The sequence below is a fragment of the Bison bison genome, unplaced genomic scaffold, assembly GCF_000754665.1.
Source record: "Bison bison bison isolate TAMUID 2011002044 unplaced genomic scaffold, Bison_UMD1.0 scf7180017864063, whole genome shotgun sequence".
Lineage (NCBI taxonomy): Eukaryota > Metazoa > Chordata > Mammalia > Artiodactyla > Bovidae > Bison > Bison bison.
The window spans coordinates 10,367,179-10,395,035 of record NW_011494635.1 but is presented as its reverse complement, the minus strand read 5'-3'; positions in this window follow the sequence as shown (position 1 = coordinate 10,395,035).

Genomic DNA, 27,857 nt, shown 5'->3' with positions numbered 1-27,857 from the left:
TTCTCCCAGGATGATTTCCTCTGGTATGACATGCATCTATAGCCAGTACCAGAGGGGCCCCACAGCGGCTGCAGCCTCATACATGGGAAAATCCATAAAGATTTTTTAACTTTGCAAGGAAAAAAGTGCATCAGAAAAGTTTTCATCAAATATTAATATCACAAGGCAGAGAGCCATTTTTCTTCTTTAGTAATTTAGTAATTCTCCATAGGTCCTTGATTATCAGGGTAGTTCCTCATCTACTAAATTTTCAAGTTAATTATCCAGTTCATGCTGGCCTTAGTAATTGAGTAATAAGTGCACTATTTTTTTTGAAAGTAGAGTGGTTGGGGTATATAGCTTTCTATATTTTTTATTTAGCAATCTTTTAAAAATTTAATTAATTTACAGAAAAATTATAAGAGTAGTACCAAAACGTTCTATATCTAGATATAGATATGTTTTACCCAGATAAGTCACCACCAATATCTGACTGCATTTGCTTTGTAATTTTCTCTCAATGTATTCATGCAAACACACAGAGCAGTTTTTTTTCTGAACCATTTGACAATAAGTTGTAGACATCATACATTTTAACCCCTAAATACTTCAGCGTATATCTCCTAAGAATAGGGGCACAATTTTACACTATATAATTATCATAATTAGGACATTTAACATTGATAAAGTATCCCATAATCCATATTACAGCTAATCCATAATCCATATTTAAATTTCACCGACTTACCCAATATGTCCTTTATAGTGATTTTCCTCATCCCTGCACCAAGTACAAAATTCAGTCCAAGTCCAGGATCGCCAGTGGCATTTAACGGTCATATCATTTTAGTTTCCTTTGAGAGACTCACTAGGAAGAGTTCCTCAGTCTTTCTTTGTCAGCATGATATTCACAACACTTTGAATGAAGAGAGGGCTGTGATGTTATAGCTTGTCTCTTAGTTGATCTGAAATTTCCTAGGATTAGGTCAGTTTATGAAAATTTGGCAGGAATACTACACAAATGATGTGTTGTTCTCACTATATCCCATTAAAGCATATCTAATATTAGTTCGTCCCACTGCTAATGATGTGAACTTTGATTACAAGTTATCACGGTGTTAACCAGGTTTTGTCCACTGATAAATTACTAGGTTTCCATTTGTAATTAATGTATAAAATCTAGGGAGATAACTTTAAATTGAGACTATATAAATGTCCTCTTTCTCATTAACATTTCATTTTTTAAAGCATTCATTGATGAGTCTGACAAAGTTGTGATGGTCAAACTCCTTCATTCCAGGGAAAGGAAAGCTCTCCCTTACAATAGAATGTCAACTAGCAAACTCACTTTTACATGTTAGAGATGGCAAACAACCTGGCATGTTTTAGTAGCTAACCTGTTATACCAGAATTTTCTGGCTGGCCTCTGTTATTTTTCTAGAATAATAATGGGGCCCTTTATTGATAATTCTCTAGGACATAGCAGATTACCTTTGCACTATAATGGAGATACTGATATATTTTTCTATTTGTCACAATTTAACAACACTTACGTAGTATATGCTAAATTCTAAGCACTCTTTATTCTTTTCTGGGTTCAACTCTTTTTTTTTTTTTTTAACTAGAGGATGACTGCTTTACAATGTTGTGTTCATTTCTGCCATACAACAACACAAATCAGCCATAAATATATATATATATATATATATATCCCCTCCCTCATGAGCCTCCAACCCCCATCCCATCTCACCCCTCTGGGTCATCACAGATAATCAGGCTGGCTTAGGCACTTGTTTAAATGTTTTAAAAATATTAACCATTTAAAAAGCACTATTATAACCTTATGAGGTAGGTACTATTATTATTACAATTTTACAGATAAGGAAATGGAGGCAGTGGACCTGAGTAATGTGTTTAAGTTCAAGCAGCTTATAAAAATCAATGTATCAGGGCTTCCCTGGTGGCTCAATGGTGAAGAATCTGCCCACCAATATGGGCTTCCCTGATAGCTCAGTTGGTAAAGAATCTGCCTGCAATGCAGGAGACCCTGGTTTGATCCCTGGGTCGGGAAGATCCCCTGGAGAAGGGATAGGCTACCCACTCCAGTATTCTCGGGCTTCCCTTGTGGCTCAGCTGGTAATAAATCCATCTGCAATGATGGAGACCTGGGGTCGATCCCTGGGTTGGGAAGATCCCCTGGAGAAGGGAAAGGCTTACCCACTCCAGTATTCTGGCCTGGAGAATTCCATGGACTGTATAGTCCATGGGGTTGCAAAGAGTTGGACACAATTGAGCAGCTTTCACTCATCACTGCAGGAGATTTGGGTTCAATCCCTGGTCCAGGAAGATCCCACATGCCTTGGAGTAACTAAGCCCATGCCACAGTACGAAGTCCATGCAACACAACTAGAGAGTGGCCCCCACTCCCTGCAACTAGAGAAAAGCCCATGCAACAGTGAAGACCCAGTACAGCCAAGAACACTGTTTAAAGAAATAAAAAAATAGTTAATTAATTTCAAAACCACATTAATCCATAATTTTTTGATCATGCTGAAGTGTAACATTCCAAAACAGTGTGAGTCCAGAAATGTGTATCCTTCAGTTCAGTACAGTTCAGTTGCTCAATCGGGTCCGACTCTTTGTGACCCCATGAATTGCAGCATGCCAGGCCTCCCTGTCCATCACCAACTCCCGAAGTTCACTCAAAGTCACGTCCATCGAGTCAGTGATGCCATCCAGCCATCTCATCCTCTGTCGTCCCCTTTTCCTCCTGCCCCCAATCCCTCCCAGCATCAGAGGCTTTTCCAATGAGTCAACTCTTCGCATGAGGTGGCCAAAGTACTGGAGTTTCAGCTTTAGCATCATTCCTTCCAAAGAACACCCAGGGCTGGTCTCCTTAAGAATGGACTGGTTGGATCTCCTTGCAGTCCAAGGGACTCTCAACAGTCTTCTCCAACACCACAGTTCAAAAGCATCAATTCTTCAGCGTTCAGCTTTCTTCACAGTCCAACTCTCACATCCATATATGACCACTGGAAAAACCATAGCCTTGACTAGACAGACCTTTGTGGGCTAAGTAATGTCTTTGCTTTTGAATGTCTCTATCTAGGTTGGTCATAACTTTCCTTCCAAGGAGTAAGCGTCTTTTAATTTCATGGCTGCAGTCTCCATCTGCAGTGATTTTGGAGCCCCAAAATATAAAGTCTGACACTGTTTCCACTGTTTCCCCATCTATTTGCCATGAAGTGATGGGACCAGGTACCGTGATCTTCGTTTTCTGAATGTTGAGCTTTAAGTCAACTTTTTCACTCTCCTCTTTCACTTTCATCAAGAGGCTTTTTAGTTCCTCTTCACTTTCTGCCATAAAGGTGGTATCATCTGCGTATCTGAGGTTATTGATATTTCTCCCAGCCTTAAGCCATTATAATATGCTACCTCAGCACAGATGTACTATTTTTTTTCTCCAGTTCTAAGATGTTTTGACAATATCAGTGAAAAGAAACTATAGCAAACAAATTGCCTGTCATTTTTTAATCAAATACCAAATGATATTGTTGCTAATGCTGTCCCAAAAGGAAAGCATGATAAAGACAGAGGTATTCAGAAAATCCAGTTAGGGGAGAGGGTTAAAGGTTGATAACAAAGTTGGACCAGGAAGGTGAGAGAAAATTTGGGGAGAAATAGCTTCCATATAGCCTTTGGAGCACCTGTCTTGATCCCTCCAAAAGTGGAAGGGGAATCTGAGTTTCTGAGGGAGGCTGTGAGCGAGCTGAGAACTAGAGAAGACAGGATGCCAATTTGGGCAGCTCATCCTGAGAGGCAGGATGTACCCAAGAATAGGAGAAAGGTATAGCTGAGGAAGATGACAATGGATGGGGTAAGGTATGGGACATGAGGCAGGAACATCAGCAAGAGTACCAGTGTGCCATCTGGGTCAACAGTAACCTGCTCCTCAGCCTTGTCAGCCACAAGTGACTGCTGAGTCAGGGAGAAATCCAACCTCTCCTAGCCTATGGGGAAGGATATTCACATATCCCTTCCCCATTGCCTTTCTCCAAGCAGTGTAACAGCTATTACAACCAGATCAGTGAGTTGTATTTATTCAAAGTGTTTTAAAATGTTATAAATATTGGTTTGCTAACTGTGCTCTATGGTCTCTTTATGCATGAACTTGGAGGCCAAGGAGAACAAGATACCATCCCCACTTCAACCACTTCAGCTCAACTTTTAATTGCTTTATCTTTAAGGATTCTCTGGGGACTTTCATTTGAAGAAAAAGAGGTGGAATAATGCAACTAAATATCACCATGATGAAATATTAACATTTATCTAATAAATAATAAAAGAGTAGTGTGTAGAATTTGAGAACATGCTAGTTCTAGTTCTGTTCTAGTTATGAGTGGCCTCGTCTAAGGTGAAAGATGACAGATAAATGGAAAATTCCTTCTGGGCTTCTCCATATACAGCCAACTCTGCAAGTTGTGAATGTTTGTTGTGGTAAACAATGTTTGCCAAATGTTCCATATGCTTCCTGATATTCTATGGGCCCCTTGGAGTTCAGAAGAGCCGTGGGACTAGATCTCATCATGACCTTTGGATATAAGACAGGTGTGTCACTTCTGGGCCAAAGCACATAAGAGCTGGTGTGAGTTCTCTGTGTGTTTTTGTAATATGTCTCCATAATCATAGCAGCCTCCTGTTGTGATCAGGGAACTCAAATGGAAGCAACCTGGGCCATTCAATCACTACATGAAGCTCAGCTGTCTTGGAATAAGAAATAAATTTGTTCCATTAAGTTATTGACATGTGGAGTTTGTTACTACAAACCCATCTCGCTTATCCTGACTAATATAACTGAAATAAACTGATTTAGAGCAGAGAGAATTCCAATACATGTGCTTTAAGCAGTGGTTCTCAGCCAGGGGACACGTGTATCTCCTGCACAGGATATTTGGTAATATTTTACACATTTTTGGTTGTCATAATTGGGGGAGGGAGGTGTGCTACTGGTGTCTAGTGGGCAGAGAAGAGGGATGCTGGCAAATATTCTACAACACACATGACAACATCCACAACAAAGCACTTTCTGGCCCCAAATTTCAATAATGCTGAAGCTGAGAAATCTTGGCCTAAAGAAGAGGGTTAGCACATGCATTTTATGTAGGAAATTATTTATTTCTACATGAAAATCTACCCAGTAAAGATATATTTGTGCCTATTATCTTTTAAAAGTTGTCCAAAAATCATTTATTTAATAGAATTTTGAAATTCAGCCCCATTGAAAAATCACTGCAGTGCCTTTTTCTCCATTTTAATAAAACAAGGAAACATCAAACAACAATTTAAATAGATCTTTATACTTGGCATGTCTTCACTTCTTCCTTTTCATAGATTTATGATGCTTATTCATGAGAGATTTCATAATCCAATTCCCTCATTTTTTTTATAATAATAAACCATTACAGAATGTCTGTAACAGAACTCATCTTACTGTTCTTTCCACTGCATCACAGTGTTCTCCTTCATTACAAAGCACTAGGTAGAGGTCTGAGGAATGTAAACAGGGAGAATAGGATAGATGGCAGAGCATCATGTTCAAAGAAGATGCATAGTTTCCAGGTGAGAGTGTTTGGTTTCGACGGGAAGGGCAGAATCAGGAAGGGAGAAAGAAAGGCTCCCCAGTGAGCTTGCCAACACAGCATGTGTCCATTCATCCACTGCTCCACAGACCCATTTAGCCATGTCTGTCTGCATCATCTTGTCTCCCAGGTGAGCACAGAGACATACAACGTAGATCTGAATCGCAGTTTGGCAAGTGCTGTGAGAAATTTCACAAAGTAATTGAGTGAAAGCTGGATTCAGAGTTGGAATATCTAATGCCAGCTCTGACTCTAACTAATGAGTTATGTGCCTTGATCAAGCCAGCATGGACCTAAATTTTCTCAATAATCAAAGAGCAGCTACTATAGTTGAGTGCATTTCATAAGGCAAGAACTATGCCAAATGCATTTCATTATACTCTCAAGACCAACCTAGGATCATTACTCCCCCTTGCAGATGGAAGCTGGGACTCAGAGAGGTAAAGAAACATAATGAGCACAATTAGTAAGAACCAGGATTTGAACCATGATCTACTTGACTACAAAGCCAATGTCCTTAATGACTACATTGGCTACCCTCTGTTCTTCAGCTCTGCATCTCTAGCATCCCTCCCCAAATTGTTTCTTTGAGTGATTTGTGGGGTCACAAACAATTTGGAGCATAAATTGGGGTCCTTTGGCTGGAAACAACTAGCCCAGGCATTTTTATTACTCATCCACAAAACCCAAAGTTGAAGCAGGTTGTTTGTAAAATTTGCTAGGTTTGCTTCTTGCTCTAATAACAAAAAAATGTGAATACAAACTTGAGAAGCCAGAATCCCACAGGATCCAAACTTAAATTGACATTTTACAGAATATCCAAGTGAACTGGAAATGCGCAAGGTAAGTGAATTACCTTAAAAATAGGTCTATTGATGGTCTTTGCTTGCCAGCATAGCCAACAGGGTTTATTTTCTATTGTGTTTATTTTCTGTGTGTGAAATCTGCGTTTTGAAAAATAAAGAAAATGATTGCTTAACACAAAAATTAAGCTGATATCCTCTTTATCCTCTTGGATACCCACTAACTTTGCCAGACTGCAAAGAGTCATTCTGTAGTAAAATATTTTAAAAGGATGTGTAAACCCAGAACTTTTTAAAGAATGCCCCAAACTCAAATTCTTTATCCCCGTCTTTGTATATCTTGAAGATTCCTCCATGGCAATGGGAGATGGGGAGGAGGTAGTTAAGAGTATCTTTCTCCTAGTCATCTTTTGTCCCGATGTTCTTCTGATGTATTCTCAAACTTTCTTATCTCATGGTCCCTGTCTGATATTCACTTCTCCCTCATGTTGACCCAAATGTAAATCTACTTAATTAATTTCTTCAATATGTCACTCATAAAAGACAAGATTTATGTAATAGAATTATAGTAAAGAGTGAGGATAATGGTGGGAGAGGAAGAAACTTGGAACGTAGAACAGAAAACATCTTAAAATCAGTATAAGCCAGCAGTGTTCTTAAAAATACATAAGCAATTCTTACATCCTGAATTATCCATCTCTCACTCTTTGGGCCCCAGACCTATCTTCCCCTCATTTCACTAACCTTGTCCCCACATGGGCTTCCTATGAAAACCATAAAATTTTCTTTTACTTTATTATAGAGTACAATTCTGTTCTTTCAGTTTCAATCTAGCCTACCATGGGCAAGCCTGAGGTTGTGAACTTTGTTTAGAATGTTCAAGGTCGTGAAATACGTCACCTTCTTTGGGAAGAATCGGGCTTCTTGGCTGGAGGATGTTTGTGGTTAAAGTGACAATAGTTATTACAAAGCCTTCCAGAGATAAATGTGACAAAGGGGATATGTGGGAAATCAGGCAGCCTCTCACTGCTTGTGAAGTTCCCTGTTTTCATCTAATGCTTTCATCACTTTGCTGGTGTTCAAATGCCACAAAGCCTCACACAGCATTAGATTCCTGTGGGAGGAATTTGAGTTCAGAGAGTAAAGGCAGTCCAATAATAAGAATATGCATATGCATAGTCTTAGAACCAGTTTCCCCTTCAGCCAGTCTCTCCCATCAGGAAGCTTCCATAAGCTTCTTATCCTTCTCCATCTGAGGACAGACAGACTGAAAACCACAATCAGAGGAAACTAACCAATCTGGTCACATGGAACATGGCTTTGTCTAACTCAATGAAACTAGGGCCACCCAGGATGGACAGATCATGGTGGAGAGTTCTGACAAAATGTGGTCCACTGGAGAGGGGAGTGGAAAACCACTTCCGTATTCTTGCCTTGAGAACCCCATGAACAGTATGAAAAGGCAGAAAGATAGGACACTGAAAGACAAACTCCCCAGGTCAGTAGGTGCCCAATATGCTACTGGAGATCAGTGGAGAAATAACTCCAGAAAGAATGAACAGACAGAGCCAAAGCAAAAACAATACCCAGTTGTGGATATGACTGGTGATGGAAATAAAGTCCAATGCTGTAAACAGCAATATTGCATAGGAACCTCAAATGTTAGGTCCATGAATCCAGGCAAGTTGGAAGTGGTCAAACAGGAGATGGCAAGAGTGAACATCAACATTTTATGAATCAGCAAACTAAAATGGACTGGAATGGGTAAATTTAACTCAGATGACCATTATATCTACTACTGCAGGCAAGAATCCCTTAGAAGAAATGGAGACTCCCTTAGAAGAAATGGGGTAGCCATCATAGTCAAGAAAACAGTCCAAAATGCAGTACTTGGATGCAATCTCAAAAACGACAGGATGATCTCCATTCGTTTCCAAGGCAAACTATCCAATATTACCATAATCCAAGTCTATGCCCCAACCAGTATTGCTGAGGAAGCTGATGCTGAATGGTTCTATGAAGACCTACAAGACCTTTTAGAACTAACACCAAAAAAAAAAAAAATGTCCTTTTCATTATAGAGGACTGGACTGCAAAAGTATGTAGTCAAGAAATACTTGGAGTAAAAGGCAAATTTGGCCTTGGAGTACAGAATGAAGCAGGGCAAAGGCTAATAGAGTTTTTCCAAGAAAACACTCTGGTCATAGCAAACATCCTCTTCCAACAACACAAGAGAACACTCTAAGACTTCACCAAATGGTCAACACTGAAATCAGATGGATTATATTTGCAGCCAAAGATGGAGAAGCTCTATACAGCCAGCAAAAACGACCGGGAGCTGACTGTGGCTCAGATCATGAACTCCTTATTGCCAAAGTGAAAGTGAAGTTGCTCAATCGTGTCCGACTCTTTGCGACCCCATGGACTGTAGCCTACCAGGCTCCTCCATCCATGGGATTTTGCAGTCAAGAATACTGGAGTGGGTTTCCATTTCCTTATTGCCAAAATCAGACTTAAATTGATGAAAGTAGGGAAAACCACTAGACCATTCAGTTCAGTTCAGTCACTCAGCCATGTCCGACTCTTTGTGACCCCATGGACCACAGCATGCCAGACCTCCCTGTCCATCACCAACTCCCAGAGTTTAACCAAACTCATGTCCATTGAGTAGGTGATGCCATCCAACCATCTCATCCTCTGTTGTCCCCTTCTCTCCCTGCCCTCTATCTTCCCTAGCATCAGTGTCTTTTCAAATGAGTCAGCTCTTCGCATCAGGTGGCCAAACTATTGGAGTTTCAGCTTCAACATCAGTTCTTCCAATGAACTCTCAGGACTGATCTCCTTTAGGATGGATTGGTTGGAGCTCCTTGCAGTCCAAGGGACTCTCAAGAGTCTTCTCCAACACCACAGTTCAAAAGCATCAATTCTTCAGTGCTCAGCTTTCTTCACAGTCCAACTCTCACATCCATACATGACCACTGGACAAACCATAGCCTTGACGAGATGGATCTTTGTTGGCAAAGTAATGTCTCTGCTTTTTAATAAGCTGTCTAAGTTGGTCATAACTTTCCTTCCAAGGAGTAAACATCTTTTAATTCCTTGGCTGCAGTCACAATCTGCAGTGATTTTGGAGCCCCCAAATTAAAGTCAGTCACTGTTTCCCCACCTATTTCCCATGACGTAATCAGACCAGATTCCATGATCTTAGTTTTCTGAATGTTGAGCTTTAAGCCAACTTTTTCACTCTCCTCTTTCACTTTCATAAAGAGGCTCTTTAGTTCTTCTTCACTTTCTGCCTAAGGGTGGTGTCATCTGCATATCTGAGCTTATTGATATTTCTCCTGGAAATGTTGATTCCATTTAGGTATGACCTAAATCGAATCCCTTATGATTATACAGTGGAAGTGACAAATAGATTCAAGGGATTAGATCTGATAGACAGAGTGCCTGAAGAACTATGGACAGAGATTCATGACACTGAACAGGATGCAGGGATCAAGACCATTCCTAAGAAAAAGAAATGCAAAAAGGCAAATTGGTTGTCTGAGGAGGCCTTACAAATAGCTGTGAAAAGAAGAGAAGTCAAAGGGAAAGGAGAAAAGAAAAGATATACCCATTTGAGTGTAGAATTTCAATTAACAGCAAGGAGAGATAAGAAAGCCTTCCTCAATGATCAGTGCAATGAAATAGAGGAAAACAATAGAATAGAAGAAAGACTAGAGGTCTATTCAAGAAAATTAGAGAACATTTAATGCAAAAATGGGCACAATAAAGGACAGAAATGGTATGGACCTAACAGAAGCAGAAGATATTAAGAAGAGATGTCAAGAATACACAGAAGAACTATACAGAAACGATCTGCAAGACCCAGATAATCATGATGGTATGATCACTCACTTCAATATGCCAGCAAATTTGGAAAACTCAGCAGTGGCCACAGGGCTGGAAAATGTCAGTTTTCATTCCAGTCCCAAAGAAAGGCAATGCCAAAGAATGTTCAAACTACTGCACAATTGCATTCATCCCACAGGCTAGTAAAAAAATGCTCAAAATTCTCCAAGCCAGGCTTCAATAGTACCTCATGCTTGTAATCTATTGGGAAGTTCCTGACCTCATCTTGCTCTCCTTTACAGGATTGTTTCCCCAGTGATAACCAACAGTAACTGAGATAGCTCTTTTTCCCTTAATAGCTGATAAAGTCTGAGGTGTAAACTCAATGGCTTTCTCTTTATCTTCTCTCCTCAGACCCCAAACTATCTAGCTTTTTTCTCATAGTTAAAGTTCCCAACCAGGCACTAGTGTAAATATAGCCCTCACTGCCCATTCAGAGATCACTTACAGAAAGTGTTCTAGGAACCAAGAGCAAGAATGACCCACCTTCACTAGGGATCACGATAGTGGAGTAAGAGGATGTGGAACTCACCCCACACCCCCACCAATGAACACATCAAAAATATATCTACATGTGGAACAACTTTCACTGAAACATAATTGGTGACCAAGGCTGCAAGAAAGATACACACAAAATCATTTGCAAGGGAAGAGAAATCATCAGGTTGGGATCTGTGCCTCTGGGAGGGAACTCAGAAGAGAAGGGAGATCACATAGGTGAAAATCTTACTGGGGAGTGACGAGTTTGAGCCATATATGGTCACCCTAGCCCTGAAGTCCAACACCAGGAAGACAAGTACCCTTGGCTGGTTCAACAGCCAAAGGAACTGACAGAAGAGTTGTGGGAAGCCAAGACTCAACTCAGGAGGAGTGTACACATGTTTGCTTACTCCCAAAACAGGGCAGAGAGGGCAGGTTGAAACTGTATGGGATGCTAGCTAGTTTTCTGCCACTGTTCCGACACAGGTCCCAGCCTCAATCAAGTACCCACTCCAGACCCACTTGCTTCATGACACAGCTCCACCTTGAGGCAAAGGTTGCCACTTCCAAGGGGAAGCTCATGTGAAAGGGACAAAGGCAGCTCAGTACCAGAGCAACATCTGAGCAAAGTGGGAACAGTCATTACTTGGGCTTATGGAGGCAGACCCAGGAAACAGTCTTGGAATCTGACTGCAACTGGAGCCACCACAGCCAACACCCAAACTCAGACTAAGTGCCACAGCAGTCCCTTTTGCCCCCGCACTGCTTCCCACTGGGTCCAGGATGTTCGTACTGGCATGGGGGACAGCACATATTTGAAGGGAATGGAACCAGCTGAGACCTGGACCTCAGAAATTCTGCTCCAGCAACTTGGACTCATCCTCATCCCCAGTGGCTGACACTGGCCACAGAGAAGAGGAGAAAGCCCTGGTTTGCACCTGACTCTACTTCTAGCACTTGCTTCCGGCCCATTTCCAATCCCATCTTCTACCAAAGTGAGAGCTGTTAGCACAACCTGGGGAAAGACCTGACTTATTCTCACTTCAGACCCAGCTCTCCCATCAAAGTCACTGGACACACACAGACTGAATAAAGATGCTTTCACACATGCACACCCCTTTGAGACTGCATTAGCTAGCTGTTTCACCTAACTTCATAGAGACAAAGTTAAGCAAATTAGATGACAGAGGAATTTGCTTCAAAAAAAAAAAAAGAGAGAGAGAAAGCCCCTAAGAAATCAACTAATGAAACAAATAAATAACTTACCAGAAAAAGAATTCAAATACTACCAATAAGAATGCTACCTAAGTTAAGGAAAGGAATAGATAAACACAGTAAGAATTTTAACAATAAAAAGAATGACTCAGAACTGAAGAATACAATAAAAATTTTAAAATACACTAGAAGAAATTAATATCAGATTAGGTTATACAAAAGAATGGATTAGTGATCTGGAAAATAGAATAATGAAATCACCCAATAAGAACAGTGAAAGGAAAAATAAATTAAAAAAAAAAAAAAGATCAATTTAGGGGACTTCTATGGCAACATTAGCAAAATAACATTTGCACTATAAGGTTAGCAAAAAAAAAGGAGAGAGAGAGAGAAAGAAGTCAAAACTGTATTTGATGAAATTGTGGATGAAAACTTCCCAAATCTAAAGAAGGAAAGACATATCTAGGCACAGGAAGCACAGAAGGTACCAAACAAGATGAACCCAAAGAAATTCAAGCCAAGGTATATCATAATTAAAATGGAAAAAGTTAAAGATAAAGAGGAAATTTTACACTATTGGTGGGAATATAAAATAGCATAGCTACTGTGGAATATAGCATGAAGTTTCTGAAAACAGAGCTACCATATGACCCTGCAATCCCACTTCAGGACATATATCCAGAGAAAAACATGATCTAAAAGATATTATGTACCCCTATGTTCATTACAACACTGTTTACAATAGCCATGACATGGAAGCAACCTAAATATTCATTGACAGAGTAATGCATAAAGATGTTGTACATATATATGATGGCATATTACCCAGCCATATAAAAAGAATAAAATAATGCCATTTGCAGCAACATGGATGGACCTAGAGCTTGTGATACTAAGCCAGAAGCAGAAGGAGAAATATCATATGACATCCTTTATATGTGCAATCTACAAAGAAATGATACAAATGAACTTCCCTACAAAACAAAGATTCACAGACTTAGAAAATGAACTTATGGTTGCTGGGAGGAAGGATAGGAGGAAGGGATAGTTGGGGAGGTTGGGATGGACATGTACACACTGCTGTATTTTAAATGGATAACCAACAATGACCTGCTGTATAGCACATGGAACTCTGCTCAGTGTTATGTGGCAGACTGGATGGGAGGGAAGTTTGGGGGAGAATGGATACATGTGTATGTATGGCTGCATCCCCTTACTGTTCACCTGAGACTATCACAGCACTGTTACCCCATTTCAAAGTAAAAAGTCTTTTTTTTTTCTTTTTTCAAAAAAGCATAACACCAAAATATAACCTAAGAAACAACTACAGAAAAAAAAAAAAAAAAAAAAAAGAAAAAAGATAAAGGCAGCAAGACAAAAAAAGTCATATACAAGGTAGCCCACATAAGGCTATCCTGATTTTTCTGCAATTTTACAGGCCAAAAAGAAGTGGCATCATATATTCAAAGTTGTGAAAAGGAAAAACCTACAACCTAGGATACTGTACCAGCAAGATTATCATACACAACTGAAGTAGAGATGAAGAACAACTGAGAGAGCAAAAATTAAGGGCATTCATCAATATTAAATCTACACCCCAAAATGTTAAAAAGTCTTCTCTAAGTGGGAAAAAAAAAGGCTATAACAAAGAGGAAGTATCTGTAGGAAAGGAAAAATCCCACCATTAAGTGCAAATATATAGTAAAAGCTGAGTATCAAAGTCCTAAATAAGCTAATACCAAGATTTAAAGACCAAAAATTATAAAATCAACTAAAACTGCAATATGTTTGAACTTAAATGACTACTTATTTAAAATAAGTAGATATAATTACAGGTCAGCATATATGAACTCCATGGCAACCACAAATCAAAAATCTACAATAGATACACAAGAAGTATAGAGAAAAGAACAGAAGCATATCATTAAAGGAAAACATCAAACCAAAGGGAAGAAACTAAAAGAAGATTCAAAGAACAGAGAACCACAAACAACCAGAAAAGAAATAACGAGATGGTAATAAGTACATATCTCTCAATAATCACAGTTGATGTCAATTGATTAAATGCCCCAATCAAAAAACATAGGATGACTGATTGGATAAAAAAGCAAGACACAGTAATTTCCTAGTAGACCAATGGCTAAGACACTCAGTTCCCAATGCTGGGCCCAGGTTTGACCCCTGGTCAGGAAACTGGATCCCATATGCTGAAACTAAGAGTTCACATGCCACAACTAAAGATCCTGTGTCCCCTGCAAATAAGACCCAGTGCAAACAAATAAAAAAAGTTATAAAAAATAGCAAGGCCCATGTATATGCTACCTATAGGAGACTAAAACTTCAGAGCTAAATATATGCACAGACTGAAAGAGACATGATGGAAAAAACATATTTCATGGAAACAAAAACGATGAGAAAGTGGGGCTAGCAATACACATATCAGACAAAATACACTTTAAAACAAAGTATATAACAAAAGACAATGAAGGGCATTATATAATGATAAAAAGATGAATATATGAAAAGATATTATACTCTTTAACACATTTGTACCTAATATAGAAGTAGATAAATACATAAGACAAATATTAACAGGCATAAAGAGAGAAACTGACAATAATATAAAAATAGTAGAGGACTTTAACATTCCACTTATATCAATGAACAAATCATCCAGACAACAAAATCAACAAGAAGCAGTGCTCTTAAATGACACATTAGATCAGTTGGATTTCATAGAGATTGACAGGGCGTTCATCAAAAAACAGCAAAATTCATATTCTTTTCAGGTACACATGGGCATTCTCCATGATAGATCACATGCTAGGCCAAAAGACAAAGTTTGACAAATTTAAGAGGATAGAAACTATATCAAGAAATTTTTTTCTGACAATGGTATGAAACTGGTAATCAATTACAAGGAGGAAAATGGGAAAACCACAAACACATGGAGACTAAATAATGCACTACTCAAAAAACCATTGAGTCAATGAAGAAATCAGAAAATATCTTCAGACAAATGAAATGGAAATAAAGCTTTCCAAACTCTTTTACTGTGGGATGCAGCAAAAGAGTTTCTAAGAGGTGTAATTTTAGTCACACAGGCCTTTCTCAAAAATTAAGAAAAACATCAAATAAAAAAACTAACCTGCCATCTAAGGAAATTAGAAAAAAAAAAACAACAAAAAAAAAGCCTAAAGTCAGCAGAAGGAAAGAAAAAATAAAGATCAAAGAGAAAATAAATTAAAGATCCATAAAATACTAGAAAAAAAATCAATGAAACAAGGAGCTGTTTTTTGAAAACATAAGCAAGTTGATAAACCTTTAGCCATGGTCAAGCAAAGAAGCAAAATAAGAAATGAAAGAGAGAAATAACAACCATTATCACAGAGATACAAAAAATAAATCATAAAAGAATACTATGAACAATTATATGTCAACAAATTGGACAACCTAGAAGAAATGGACAAATTTCTAGTAACAAACAACCTTTCAAGATTGAATCAGGAAGAAATAGACAGTCTATAACCTCAGATATGCAGATGACACCACCCTTATGGCAGAAAGCGAAGAGAAACTAAACAGCCTCTTGTTGAAAGTGAAAAAGGAGAGTGAAAAAGGCTAGCTTAAAACTCAGCATTCAAAAAACTAAGACCATGCCATCTGGTCCCATAACTTCATGGCAAATAGATGGGGAAATAATGGAAATGGTGACACTTTATTTTCTTGGATTTCAAAATCACTGCAGATGGTGACTGCAGCCATGAAATTAAAAGACATTTGCTCCTTGGAAGAAAAGCTATGACCAACCTAGATAGCATATTTAAAAGCAAAGACATTACTGACAAAGGTCAAATAGATACTCAAAGCTATGGTTTTTCCCATAGTCATGTACGGATTTGAGAGTTGGACTATAAGGAAAGCTGAGTGCAGAAGAATTGATGCTATTGAACTGTGGCCTTGGAGAAAACTCTTGAGAGTCCCTTGGGCTGCAAGGAGACCAAACCAGTCAATCCTAAAGGGACTCAGTCCTGAATATTCATTGGAAGTACTGATGCTGAAGCTGAAGCTCCAATATTTTGGCTACCTGATGTGAAGAAGTGACTCATTGGAAAAGACGCTGATGCTGGAAAAGACTGAAGGCAGGAGGATAAGGGGACAACAGAGGATGAGATGGTTGGATGGCATCACCTACTCTATGAACATGAGTTTGAGCAAGTTTCAGAAGCTGATGATGGACTGGGAATCCTGGCATGCTACAGTCCATAGGATCACAAAGGGGACATGAATGAGTGACTCAACTGCATTGAACTGAACTGTACCACACTGATTGCTAGGAGTTAAATTAAATTTATAATTCAAAAAGCTCCCAGAAATCAAAAGTCCAGTACCAAATGGCTTCACAGGTCAACTGTACTAAGCATAAGGAGAAATAATACCTACTCTTCTCAAATTATTCCAAAATTTTGAAGAGGATAGAACAATCCAAAAGTTATTTTGTAAGGCTAAAATTACCTCAATACCAAAATCAGACAAAGATACTATAAAAATACAATTACAAGCTAATATCTCTAAAGAAAACAGACGTAAAAGTCCTCAATAACATATTAGCAAACAATTTTCAACAATATATACAAAGCATTATACACTGTGATACACCAGGGCTTCCTTAGTGGCTCAGACAGTAAAGAAACTGCCTGCAATGCGGAAGACACAGGTTTGATCGCTGGGTTAGGAATATCCCCTGGAGAAGGAAATTGCAGCCCACTCCAGTATTCTTGCCTCAAAAAATCCCTTGGGCACAGAGTGACAGTCCATGTAGTTGCAAAGAACACAACTGAGAAACTAACACACTCACTTTTTCATGCACCATGGTTAACACCAATTTATTCCAGGGATACAAGGTTAGTTCAAAATTTGCAAATCAATCAATGTGATATACCACAATAAATAAAGGAAAAATAAAAAGCATAAAAGTAATATGATGATCTCAATAGATGCAGAAAAGCATTTGATGAAATTCAACATTCATTCATGAAAAAATCTTATCAAAGTTGGTATAGGGGGAAACACAGCTCAACATAGTAAAAACCATTTATGACAAACCCATACCTAACACCATACTCAATGGTGAAAAGCTGAAAGCCTTTTTTCTAAACTCAGGATGACAAGAATACCTGGTCTCACCACTTCTATTTAACATGGAGTCAGAAATCCTAGCCACAGAGTAAATTGAGTTTAAAAAGGCATCCAGATTGGAAGGGAAGAAGTAAAACTGTAAATGGTTGCAGATGACATGATACTTAATAAGAAACCCATATTCTCTACCCTAAAATTATTATAATTAATAAATTAATTCAGTAAAGTTGCAGGATGAAAGATTAACATGTGGAAAGCTACTGCCTTTTTATACACTAGTAATAAAATAAAGTCAAGTGGGCTTGAGGAAGAATCACTACAAACAAAGCTAGTGGAGGTGTAGGAATTCCAGTTGAGATATTTCAAATCCTAAAAGATGATGTTGTGAAAGTGCTGCACTCAATATGCCAGCAAATTTGGAAAACTCAGCAGTGGCCACAGGACTGGAAGAGGTCAGTTTTCATTCCAATCCCAAAGAAAAGCAATGCCAAAGAATGCTCAAACTACTGCACAATTGCACTCATCTCACATGCTAGTTAAGTACTGCTCAAAAGTCTCCAAGCCAGGCTTCAGCAATATGTGAACCGTAAACTTCCAGATGTTCAAGCTGGTTTTAGAAAAGGCAGAGGAACCAGAGATAAAATTGCCAACATCTGCTGGATCATTGAAAAAGCAAGAGAGTTTCAGAAAAACATCTATTTCTGCTTTATTGACTATGCCAAAGCCTTTGACTGTGTGGATCACAATAAACTGTAGAAAATTCTGAGAGATGGGAATACCAGACCACCTGATCTGTCTCTTTAGAAATCTGTATGCAGGTCAGGAAGCAACAGTTAGAACTGGACATGGAACAACAGACTGATTCCAAATAGGAAAAGGAGTACATCAAGGCTATATATTGTCTCTCTGCTTATTTAACTTATATGCAGAGTACATCATGAGAAACGCTGGGCTGGATGAAGCACAAACTAGAATCAAGATTGCCAGGAGAAATATCAATAACCTCAGATATGCCGATGACATTACCCTTATGGCAGAAAATAAAGAACTAAAGAGCCTCTTGATGAAAGTGAAAGTGGAGAGTGAAAAAGTTGACTTAAAGCTCAACATTCAGAAAACTAAGATCATGGCATCCGGTCCCATCACTTCATGGGAAATAGATAGGGAAACAGTGGAAACAGTGGGTGACTTTATTTTTCTGGGCTTCAAAATCACTGCAGATGGTGACTCTAGCCACGAAATTAAAAGATGCTTGATCCTTGGCAGGAAAGTTATGATCAACCTAGACAGCATATTAAAAAGCAGAGACATTACTTTGCCAAAAAAGGTCCAACTAGTCAAGGCTATGGTTTTTCCAGTGGTCATGTATGGATGTGAGAGTTGGACTATAAAGAAAGCTGAGTGCCAAAGAATTGACGCTTTTGGACTGTGGTGTTGGAGAAGACTCTTGAGAGTCTCTTGGACTGCAAGGAGATCCAACCAGTCCGTCCTAACGGAGATCAGTCCTGAGTGTTCATTGGAAGGACTGATGCTAAAGCTGAAACTCCAATACTTTGGCCACCTGATGCAAAGAGCTGATTCATTTGAAAAGACCCTGATGCTGGGAAAGATAGAGGGTAGGAGGAGAAGGGAACAACAGAGGATGAGATGGTTGGATGGCATAACCGACTCTATGGACATGAGTTTGGGTAAACTCTGGGAGCTGTTGATGGACAGGGAGGCCTGGCGTGCCACGGTCCATGGGGTCGCAAAGAGTCAGACATGACTGAGCGACTAAACTGAACTGAACTGAATGAAGTATAAGAAAGGGAAAGCAGGAAAATAATCCTGTTTTAAAATCACATCAAAAAGAATAAAATACCTAGGAATAAACTTAACCAAGGTTGTATAAAACTTATATACTCTGAAAAGTTTCAAACATTGATGAAGGAAGTTGAAGCTGGTACAAATAAATGGAAACATATCATGCTCTTCAATTGGAAGAATTAATATTTTTTAAATGTCCATTTACTCAAAGTAATCTACAGATTTACTGCAATCTCTATCAAAATACTCAGGACACTTTTGTCAAACTAGGGTAAATAAACCTAAAATATATATGGAACCACAAAAAAACCTTGAATTGTGAAAATAATTTTGAGGAAAAACAACATAGGTGGAGGTATCATGCTTCCTGACTTTATTGTAAGCCAACAATAATCAAAACAACAGCGTGTAGGCAGAAAAACAGGCACATAAATTAATTGAACAGAATATAGATCTGAGAAATAGACCCACTTACTCAATCTATAACAAAGGATACAAGAATATACACTGAATAAAAAACAGTTGCATAAATAAGTAGAGATAAGAAAACTAGATATCTATATGTAAAAGAATGAAATTAGAACATTTTCTTACATGATAAACAAAAATAAGCTCAAAATGCATTAAAGAAATAAAAGTAATGCCTGAAACTCCTAGGAGAGAACAGAGACAGAAAAATCTTTGACACAAATCAAAGCAGAATTTTTTTGAATCTGTCCCCTAAAGCAAAATAAACAAAAGCAAAAATAAACAAATGGGAACTAATTAGAACTTAAAACCTTCTATACATCAAAGAAAACCATGTGTACTCAGTTGCTCCATTGTGTCTGATGCTTTGAGACTTCATGGATTATAGCCCGCAGACTCCTCTGTCCATGGGATTTCCCAGGCAAGAATACTTTAGTGGGTTGCCCTTTCATCCTCCAGGGGATCTTCCTGACCCAGGAATCAAACCTATGTCTCCTGCCATCTCTTGCATTGGCAGGCAGATTCTTTACCACTGAGCCACCTGGGAAGCCCCTCAAAGAGAACCATGGACAAACAAAAAGATAACCTACTGAATGGGAAAAAATATTTGCAATTATATGACAAATAAGGGTCAATGTCCAAAATATAAAAACAACTTACATAAAGCTGTATCAAGTAAACAAACAGCGAGAGGAAGAAGATGGTGAAAGAGTAAGATGGGGAGATCAGCAGCCTCCCCACAAATATATCAAAACTCATCGAGATATGGAAAAACTCCTACAAAGCAAATTCTAGAAGAGAGCAGAAGAAGCCAGGCCTCCAAGGGAGGCAGTCTAAGCTCCCTGAAACGAGGTAGGAGAGAGGATGGAGACATAAAATGGGAAGACATGGAGAGCTTCTGGACAAGAGCTCGTGTTCCGAGAGAGGAAGGGAGTTTTGAAGGCGGACCAGTTCCCTTGCACTGGGAAGCTCCCTCATAGGCAGGCCCAAGGGGGTGCTGCAGAATCTCGGAAAGCCAGGCAAAGCAGGGACTAAGAGGGCAGAAAACAGAGAAAGCTGCACTTCTCAGTCCATAAACAGCTCACAGACTGTAGCCCTGACCAGATGGCAGGCTCAGGGAACTGAGAGAAGCCCACAGAAACCCCATGGCATAGAGGGTGGGCCTGGGGTGCCAAGAGAGGCCCAGTGTACAAACCACTGCAGCCCAGGCGAACCTCACAATGCAGAGAGCAGGCCTGTGGGGCCAAGAAAGAGGCACACATAAACCCCTGCAGTGTACACAAGCCATGCAGCACAGAGGGCAGGCCCAGGGAACTGAAAAAACACACAAACCCTGCGAGATAGAGGGCAAGCCTGGCGAGGAGAAACAAGTGCAAACAAGCTTCACGACACAGAGGGTGAGCTCAGGGCATTTAGGGAAGCCCACACAAGTCTCCATGTTGCAGAGGCCAGGGTCAGAGAGCTGAGAATAGATCCACACAAGCCCATACCTAGCAAGATTCACCTGGCAATGCAAGGCAGGACCGGGGGACAGAAGCAGTAGCAAAGATTCAAGGGACAAGTAGGGGGCTGGTGGCTGTGAAGATATGCTGAGAGGGCTACTTTGACACGGCTGCAGAAATTAGATGCGTCTAACACTGCCAAAGCCAGAAGGACTGTCCAAATATATACTGAACCTACTACAGCAACTGTGCTGCCCTTCAGAGAGATGAGATCCAGCTCCATCAACCAGAACACAGGTACAAGCTTCCCCAACCAGGAAAACATCACAGGAAATTAATCCAACCTCATCCACAGGGGCAGACTCCACATCCAAGAACTATGAACTTGAGAACTGTTTTTTTCCTTCTCTTTTAAGTCATACTTTTTATTCCTTCCTACATATTTTTACCTTCACATTAGCCATTTGCCGTGCAGTGAAGTTTTCCTCTTTGTTTTTCTTGCTAAAAAAAATTTTTTTAAAGATTTTTTTCTCCCTTTTTTTTTTTGTGATTTTTGATTTTGTTTTTAATATATTTGACTGCTTTTCTTATAGTTATTTACCAGCTGTAACTATCCCTGAATATATATAAATCTTTTTCTCATAAATCTATTTATCTTTGCTTTTCTAGTTTTTCTTTTCTACCTTTTTTAACCTTCTCTTTTACCCATTCCTCTTCTCTCCCTTCTCTTTTTTTCTCCTTTTGTCCTTCACTCTTTCTTTTTTCACCGTGTAAGTTAAATTGTTGTGCTCTGTTTGCTGTATTCCTCAGATGGCACTCTGCTCAGGTTCAGTTATCCAGACAGCATTAGTTAGCTCTATGTTTAACTGGCTGATATCACTTTTGGTTTCCCTTGTTTACCAACACAATTTCCTGTACTCTTATCTTTATAATAGTTTGGTTATAACTGTGTATGGAAGTGTGTGTACATGTCCCATTATTTCTGTAATTACCTGCTTGATCTTGTATTTACCATCTGTCTGAGTTCATCTTTTATTTCATGTCATGTTTTGCTTTTTGCTTTGGTGTGTTTGCTTTAATCCCTTTTAATCCCATAGCAAGCAACTTATGGAGCCCCAATTCCCTGTCCAAGGATCACACCTGGTCAGTGAGGTGGGACCATTGAGTCCAAGATCCTAGACTGGCAGAGAACTCTTAATACCAAGTTATATTGACTACTGAGAACTTTGACACCTGTACACAAAGCCTAGTATCACCCAACTGTTGACAGTATCCACTTCAGGAAACTTTACCCAAACAACAAGCAAGACAAAAACACAAAAACAATCATCAACAGAAAGGAGTCCCACAAACACCCCAAAATATACCACCTCACACAGCCCTGCCCATCAGAGGAAAACAAATTCAACGCTTCACACTAGAACACAAGCACAAATCACCCCTAACAAGAAGTCAATACAAACCACTCAACCAACCTTTCCCTCCAAGGGCAGAAGCCAAAAGGAAGAAGGAATATAACCCTAAAGCCTGCAAAAGGAGACCTCAAGTGGAGCAAGTTAGGGGAAAAAATGAAAAGACAGAGAAATACAGCACAAAAGGTGATAGGACACCTTAGAAACTCACAAAATCAAATAAACAAAAAGGAAATAAGCAATCTACCTGAAAGGGAATTCAGAATAATGATAGCAAAGATGTTCTGAAGACTTGAAAATAGAATGGAGAAAATGCAAGAAACAATTAACACAGTTAATACAATTACCAAGGAAACAGAAGAAATACAGAACAAGCAAACAGAGATGAATAACACAATTACTGAAATTAAAAATACTATAGAAGGAACCAATTACAGAATAACTGAGGCAGAACAGATAAGTGACCTGAAAGACAGAATAGTGGAAATAACTGTTGAAGAACAGAATAAAGGAAAAGAATGAAAAAAAATTGAGGATAGCCTCAGAGACCTTTGGGACAATATTAAATGCACCAACATTCTAGTTATAGGGTCCCAGAGAAATAAGAAAAAAGAAAGGAACTGAGAAAAATTTTGAAATTATAGTGGAAAACTTCCCCAATATGGGAAAAGAAATAGTCAATCAAGTCCAAGAAGTGCAGAGACCCTCTTACAGGAGAAATCCAAGGAGAAATACATCAAGACACATATTAATCAAGCTAACAGATTAAACTCCAAGATTTTTTTTTTTAAGTCAGGAAAAAGTAACAAGTAACATACAATGGAAAATCCATACAATTGACAGTGGATCTTTGAGCAGAAATTCTGCAGGCCAGAAGGGAATGGCAGGATATATTTAAAGTACTGAAAGAAAAAAATCTACAACCAAGATTACTATACCCAGCAAAGATCTCATTCAAAATTGATGGAGAAATCAAAAGCTTTACAGACAAGCAAAAGTTAAGAGAATTTAGCATCACCAAATCACCCTTAGAACAAATGCTAAAGGGACTTACACAGTCGCTAAACAAAAGAGAAAGGCAAAACCTACAAAACCAAACACAAAACAATTTTTAAAATGTCAATAGGCACATATCTATCAATATTACTCTAAACGTAAATGGATCAAATGCACCAACAAAAATATATAGATTGACTGAATGGATACAAAAACAAGACCCATCTATATGTTGCCTAAAAGATACCCACTTCATCCCTAGGGACACATACAGACTGAAAGTAAAAGGATGGAAAGATATTCCTTTCAAATGGAAATCAAAAGAAACCCAGAGTGGCAATCCTTATTTCAGACAAAATAGACTTAAAATAAAGAATATTATAAGAGATAAAGAAGGACACTACATAATGATCAAGGAATCAGTCCAAGAAGGTGACATAACAATTGTAAATATTTATGCACCCAACATAGAGGCACCTCAATACATAAGGCAATCACTAAGAGGCATAAGAGGGGAAATTGACAGTAACACAATAGTAGTAGGGGACCCTAACACCCCACTTACACCAATGGACAGATCATCAAAAGAGAGAATCAATAAGGAAACACAAACTTTAAATGAAACATTAGACCAAGTGGACTTAGCTGATGTTATCAGGACTTTCCATCCAAATGCAGAAGAATACCCTTTCTTCTCAAGTGCACATGGAATGCTCTCCAGGATAGACCATATGTTGGGCCACAAGTCAAGCCTCAGTAAATTCAAGAAAATTGAAATTGTATCAAGCATCCTCTCGAATCACAATGCTATGAGACTAGATATCAACTAGTGGAAAAAACTGCAAAAAACACAAACTCACGGAGATTTAAGACAATACATTACCAAATAATGAAGCAGTTACTGAAGAAATAAAAAGGGAAATAAAAAGATTCCTAGAAACAAATGACAATGAAAACACGATGACCCAAAACCTATGGATTTCACCAAAAGCAGTTACAAGAGGCAAGTTTATAGCAGTACAACCCCACCCCAAGAAAAAAGAAAAGCATAGATTGGATAACCTAACTCTATATCTAAAGTAGCTGGAAAAAGAAGAACAAAAAATCCCCAAAGTCAGCAGAAGATAAGATCAGAGCAGTAATAAATGAAAAAGCAATGAAGGAACCAATAGCAAAGATTAATAAAATTAAAATCTGGTTGAGAAGATAAACAAAATTGACAAACCACTAGCCAGACTCATCAAGACAAAAAAGGGAGAAAAATCAAATCAACAGAAGTAGAAATGAAAAGGAAGAAATTACAACAGATAACACAGAAATACAAAGGATCATAAAAGAATATTATAAGCATCTATATATGACCATCTAAAATGGACAACCTAGAGGAAATGGACAGATCCTTAGGTAAATTCAACCTCCCAACGCTAAACCTGGAAGAAATAGAAATTATGAACAAGCCAATTACAAACACTGAAACTGAAACTGAGATAAAAAAAATCTCCCAAAAAACAAAACCCCAGGGCCAAATGGCTTCCAGGGGAATTCTGTCAATCATTTAGAAAAGAGCTAATGACTATTTTTATGAAACCCTTTCAAAAAATTACAGAGGAAGGAACACTTCCAGACTCATTCTATGAGGCCACAATCACCCTGATACCAAAACCAGGCAAAGACAACACAAAAAAAGAAAATTACACACTAATATCACTGATAAAAAATTCTCAACAAAATTCTAGCGAACAGAATTCAACAACACATTAAAAATTTCATACACCGTGATCAAACTGGGTTTATTCCCGGGATGCAAGGATTCTTCAATATATGCAAATCAATCAATGTGACACACCATATTAACAAATTGAAGGATTAAAATCATATGATCATCTCAACAGATGCAGAAAAAGCCTTTGACAAAATTCAGCATCTATTTATGATCAAAACACTTCAAAAAATGGGCATAGAAGGAACCTACTTCAACATAATAAAGGCCATATGTGGCAAACACAGAGCAAACATTATTCTCAATAGTGAAAAACAGAAAGCATTCCCTCTAAGATCAGGAACAAGACAAAGGTGTCCAGTTTCAGCCCTATTATTCAACATAGTTTTAGAAGACCTAGAAGGCAATTTAGAAGGCAATTAGAGAAGAAAAAGGAATAAAAGGAATCCAGATCATAAAAGAAGTAGAACTCTCACTGTTTGCAGATGACATGATAGTATACATAGAATCAAAAAAAAAAAAAAACTATCAGAAAATTACTAGAGCTAAATAGTGAATTTAGCAAAACCACAGGATACAAGGGCAGTACATACAAATACACTTGCGTTCCTATATCCACTTGCATCCCTATATACTGACAATGAAAAATCAGAAAGAGAAATTAAGGAATCAATCCAATTCACTCACTTGTGTATGACTTTTTGTGACCCACGGACTATATAGTCCATGGAATTCTCTAGGTCAGAATACAGGAGTGGGTGGCCTTTCCCTTTTCCAGGGGATCTTCTCAACCCAGGTATCAGACCAGGATCTCCTGCACTGCAGGTGGATTCTTAACCAGCTGAGCTGTCAGGGAAGCTTATATACTAAGAGTGAAAAATCAGAAAGAGAAATTAAGGAATCAATCCCATTCACCATTACAACAAAAAGAATTAAATATTTAGGAATAAACTTACCAAAGGAGACAAAAGAACTATATATGGAAAATTATAAGACACTGATGAAAGAAATTAAAGATGACATAAGCAGATGGAGAGATATTCCATATTCCTAGGTAGGAAGAATCAATATCATGAAAATGACTATACTACCAAATACAATCTGCAGATTCAATGCAGTCCCTATCAAATTACCAGTAGCATTTTTCACAGAACTAGAACAAAAAATACAAAACTACAAACAAGGTGAAAAGACAACCCTCAGAATGGGAGAAAGTAATAGCAAAGGAAACAACAGGCAAATAATTAATTTCCAAATATACAAGCAGTTCATACAACTCAATACCAGAAAAACAACCTAATCAAAAAGTGGGGAAAAGACCTGAACAGACATTACTCCAAAGAAGACATATAGATGGCTAACAAACACATGAAAAGATGCTCAAAGTGCTCATTATTAGAGAAATGAAAATCAAAACTACAAGGAGATATATCACCCCACACCAGTCAGAACGGCCATCATCAAAATGTCTACAAACAGAAATGCTGAAGAGAGTGTGGAGAAAGGGGAGCCCTCTTGTGTTGCTGGTGGGAGTGTAAACTGATACAGCCACTATGGAAGATGGTATGAATATTCCTTAAAAGACTATGAATAAAACCACCATATGACTCCCAATCCCACTACTAGGCATATACCCTGAGTAAACCAAAATTGAAAAAGACACATGTACCCCAATGTTCATTGAAGCATTATTTACAATAGCTAGAACATGGAAGCAACCTAGATGTCAATTGACAGATGAATGGATAAAGAAGCTGTGGTAGATATATAAAATGGAATATTACTCAGCCATAGTAACACATTTGAGTCTGTTCTAATGAAGTGGACAAACCTACATGCCTATTATACAGAGTGAAGTAAGTCAGAAAGATAAAGACAAATATCATATGCTAATGCATAAATATGGAATCTAAAAGATAGTACTGATGAATTTATTTGCAGGGCAGCAATGGAGAAACAGACATAGAGAACAGACTTACGGACATGGTGGGAAGGGAGGAGGGAAAGAGTGAAATGTATGGAGAGAATAACATGAAAACTTACAATATCACATGTAAAATAGATAGCCAATGGGAATTTGCTGTATGACTCAGGGAACTCAAATGGGGGGCTCTGTAACCATCTAGAGGAATGGAATGGGAAGGGAGATGGGAGGGAGGTACAAGAGGGAGGGGTCATATGCATACATATTGCTGATTCTTGTTGATGTTTGACAGAAAACAACAAAATTCTCTAAAGCAATTGTCCTTCAATGAAAAAATACACAAATTTAAAAATAAAGAAAACAATCAACCTAATTAAAAAATGGACAGAAGACCTGAATAGGCATTTTTCCAATGAAGATATATAGATGTTTAACAGGCATGTGAAAAAATGCTTAACATTTCTAATCATCAGAGAAATCCAAATCAAACCACAGCCACTTCACCTCTGCCACAATGGCTATCATCAAATTGTCTACTAATAACAAAAAAATCTTTAACCATTCATCTGTTGATGGACATGTAGTTTGCTTCCACATCTTGGAAATTGTAAATAATGCTTCTATGAACATTGAAGTGCATGTACCTTTTCAAACTAGAGGTTTTTTTTTTTTTTTTCATATATATACCCAGGAGTGGGATTGCTGGATCATATGGCATTTCCAGGGCTTCCTAGGTGGCTCAGTGGTAAAGAATTCACCTCCCAAGGCAGGAGACACAAGAGATGCAGTTTCAATCACTGGGTCGGGAAGATTCCCTGGAGGAGGAAATGACAACCTACTCAAGTGTTCTTGCCTGAAAAATCCCATGGACAGGGGAGACTGGCAGGCTGCAGTCCATGGCGTCCCAAAGAGTCAGACACAACTGAGCACACATACACAAGGC